Source organism: Lepisma saccharinum, chromosome 29, assembly GCF_977018435.1.
Source record: "Lepisma saccharinum chromosome 29, izLepSacc3.1, whole genome shotgun sequence".
Taxonomy (NCBI): domain Eukaryota; kingdom Metazoa; phylum Arthropoda; class Insecta; order Zygentoma; family Lepismatidae; genus Lepisma; species Lepisma saccharinum.
In genome coordinates this window covers 32,249,244-32,253,272 of record NC_139257.1, presented here as the reverse complement: position 1 = coordinate 32,253,272, position 4,029 = coordinate 32,249,244, and the positions used below count along the sequence as shown (strand labels likewise).

The 4,029-nt window shown below is 37.9% G+C and overlaps 1 non-coding gene across 1 annotated transcript; it reads right to left on the bottom strand.

Moving 5' to 3' along the window:
* Window positions 1-3,414: 3,414 nt before the first annotated feature.
* TRNAY-GUA (transfer RNA tyrosine (anticodon GUA)) lies at window positions 3,415-3,506 on the bottom strand. Its single transcript is given in 2 exon segments — window positions 3,415-3,450; window positions 3,470-3,506. It is a non-coding gene; the product is annotated as a tRNA-Tyr (tRNA).
* Window positions 3,507-4,029: the final 523 nt, after the last annotated feature.

The window sequence follows — 4,029 nt, the reverse complement described above, 5'->3', positions numbered from 1 at the left end:
AAACATAGCAACAAAGCTTAAAGCTAACAGACGTTGCCTGGTACGAAACTAAAGAAACGCCAAACTGATCTTGACATGTAAACGCCCGAGAAGGGAAACTGAAATAAAATTGAACATAGACAAAGATATCTTCGACATTTTGACGTTCCAAAGACCTACCATGCAGGATAGATAACTTTATCGGTGTTGAAAAAGAAAGAAAACTCGAATTTTCTTCCCCAGCAACATTTTTTTGCATGCCGAAGACGACAATTCAAATCGTTTCATAACAATGACCAGAAATATCAACCAACTCTCGGCCCAGCGTTCCTTACAAGAAAAAAAAAAGAACGTCAGATGAAGGAAAAGATAGCAAAATGCAACGGTCGGTAACAGTTCTATAAGTCGGAGACGGATTTCTTCAAATTTACAGGAGAAAAGACGAGAAAGTACTTACGGAATTGCGTTCTTGAGGACTTTCTGAAGCCGGGGAAATAGTTTTTTCGAATCAAGCAACTTATTTGGCCTGTAAGTAATGTATTTTTCGTCATTCATGCATCTCCGTTGTACGATAGCTCGTGCCGCCATTACCGTCGACTACGTGAATCAAATGTTCCGTGCGTTCGATTATGTAACCCCCTGTCAGTGTAGCAACCACGCGGTAGTTTTACAAGATGACGTGTGAGCGGTTTTTTTTTTCAATTTAAGGTAAGACTCTGGTTTACGTCCTTTTTCTAAGGAATACGTGTCATATATCGTTGGAAAGCTTATTTTATAAGGAATTCAACAACGTAAATTCCAAGGCGAGGAAAATTTCCTGAAGGAGTAAATCGAGAAAAACCGATGTTGTCCGGATATGCGTAATCGAACGCACTGAGGATTTTTTTAGATGATGAAGCACATATTTAGGGGTGAAATGAGTGCTAATGGAACCTAACCTAACAGGCCTAACCTAACCTCGTAGGCATACCTCGACCCCGTGAATGGATAGTGGGGCTGTCGTGAACAGAAAGTGTAAAAAGAAAAAGGTACTTACCCGAAGAGATGCCGGGTGCCGCACCACGATCGCGCACCGCGAACGCAAAGAAGCAATCACCATGCAGATAAGGACGTAGAGTCTAGCCTCAATTTTCGCTTAAAAAACTTTTGTGAATAATTTGTGCGGCATTTATCGGTTCATAAGTTTGGAAACACTGCACATCAGCTGACGATATACAACGTGAGTCAAAATTTGCCCGCCGAATTAGCAACGACCAATAAATGATTATAATGTTAAAAATAACGCTTTTTTCATGGAAAAAAAAGTTATCCCCAGCTTGAAAAATGTTCTGCTATGCATATGAGGTAAGTAGCAATGATTTTTATTTGAAAATAAACGAGTTTAATGTGTCTCCGGCTTATACAACTGATACCCAACGGTCTACAAAAGAAGGACGAGATGTTCCAGCGTTTAAAAATCGAGGCGAATTAGTTTTTAAGCAGTTTAGGAGGGAGGTGTGTGTTTCTCGTAATGACGTAATTTGATTGGATTTTAATTTAACGTCACCTTTTGGTTTCTTTTGGCTAAATGCGACGATGAGGGTGAGTGATGCGATGAAATTGATGAAGGTACACTCAATTATTGAAAGTGGTGTCTTATTAACGAATTTGAACGTAGACAAAGATATATTCAACATTTTGACGTTCCAATGACACATCATTCATTGTAGATACTCGGAGGTCAGCTATTGATGACGTAATACAACATTGTGATTTTATTCTAATGTAAGGGGTAAGGATACTTTACATTAAATCCTACCTTTTATCAGCGTGTAACTGCACAAAGTTCCACAGCATACAGAAGTTACTGACAACTCGTTTCAACACTATGAATTTCAAAACACAACTTAATTATATTCTGAATATCTGTAACCATGTAGCACACAGACTTACAATTATCAACAACTAGCGTTGCCCGGGTGTTTAAAGGATTCTAAGTAAAGTGTAAAATGTAACTAATTTTATTTACAGGTATTTTAAAGTACAACTACAGTATACAAATTATGAAGTAGGCTAATATATTTTTCAAATTCACTATAATATAAATTGAACAACAATTTATGAACAACATTTTTAGTTCCACCTCCAGGAGCAAGAATAAATAAATTCAAAGGCATTGGGAGTGTCACTATTCATCTTAGCAACCACGAAAACTATGGATTCCACACTAATATCGGTCGTTTTCGATTATTTTTACATGTCACCCTCTTCCCACCCCCACCCCTAGGGGTTCCAGAGTTGTCTTGGAGTTGAACGGCATTGGGAGAGTCACTATTCACCTTAGAGACCAAGAAAACTATGGATTCCACACTAATATCGGTCGTTTTCGATTATTTTTACATATCACCTACTCCCACTCCCACCCCTAGAGGTGCCAAGGGTGTCTTACCTCCACAGTATTTCTTTCGAGATTGCAAGTGATAAGTATTCCAAGTTTGATTGAAATCGCTCCAGGTGTTCGAGAGTTATGCTGGAACAAACATACACACATACATCAATTTTTATATATAGATAAATAAACTTTCTAACTACAACATACAAAATATGTGACCTGTCTTCATATATCAATATAAATATCCTCTGGACATGTCTAAATAAATTCCAGAGTAAACTAATTTCGAGTTCTTCTCGGTCTAGTGTGGACAAGTCTTGAAGAAGAATCTGGACACTGTTGCCAGAACCTGAGTGCAGAAATTCCCTTTCCCAGGAACAAAATTCCCCCGTGTCATCCAATTTTCCCATTCATATTAGAAAAGTTGAAATAACCCATAGAAATCAACAGCCTGGAATAATATTAGAACCTACCGAATGAACGAAATTAACATAAAATGAAGTTTATTGATATCACATTGGACACTTTGCAAGAAAAACACAAAATACGAATTTTTAATGACAGCAGTAAGCTCGTTGTGTATCACAATAATTTTAAAAATTAAGCTAATAATTGTTCCAAGTCCAAATAATTATTATTTATGTGGGAATAATTACTCGACGAAAGTCTTCGAAGATATTGAATGTCATATCTGAGCTAGATTCTTTTTTAGTATACTGGGCCAAAGGGGGGATATGACCCCCACTCCCCCTTGGGCACGCCATTGGTTTGTTTTAAGTCATCTTCGTGCTCTAACAGGCTAACCGTGGCTAGCTCTCCAGTTTAAAAATACATTATTATTATTATTATTATACACTATCTAAATTTATTTTATAAAATTATTTAATTCTTGAAATTATTCAATCGAATATTTTTTTCACTTTATTTTTGAATACGCTGTTCTCTCAGTATTTTTGTAACAATTTGGTAATGGTTTGTAAAACGTGGTGCAAAACGGTTCTTTCTGGTATGTAGTTAGGTGCATTTCATTTTTATGGGGTAGCCTTAAGGAAAGAAAAAGAATATCCTCCGGGCCGGATTTGAACCAGCGACCTATGGATAACTGCTTCCAACAATCCTCTACAGTCCACCGCTCTACCAACTGAGCTACCAGAGGAACTTACAGTCTTTCCTTGAAAGCCGTATCAATGAACTTCGGCACTTGCGTTGGCCTACTTCTGCAATGACGTCATCGAGTATGTTCGTCAACAGTGAATGGATTCAGTGTTTCCACGTCCAGAATAATGTTTCTACAAGTTTGAAACTTCCACTATAAAAGGCAATATTATTACGACAAGGAAGATTCTGAAATGACATATCAGTAATTTCAAGGTGAAAATTAGGCTATGGCTTGGAAACAAATGCAGAAATGTGTTCTTCTTATAAATATTTATTTTCAACGCTCTCTTCTACCAATAAATGTGTCTTAACTGCCGACGGCACTATCTTGCATAATCATGTCTGGAAGAAACGGAACGGGTTCAGTGGATATCGCTTGAGGGAACGGGCGCTCGAGGATCCTTGTCTTGTCGTAAACTTCCTGCCCCTACTTACTGACCAGTGACGTCATCAACTAGCGAACTCAGGCCTTCTTTCAGGGGTCTCCCTTTTTGGACAATACTAGAGCAACCTTGAGTTCT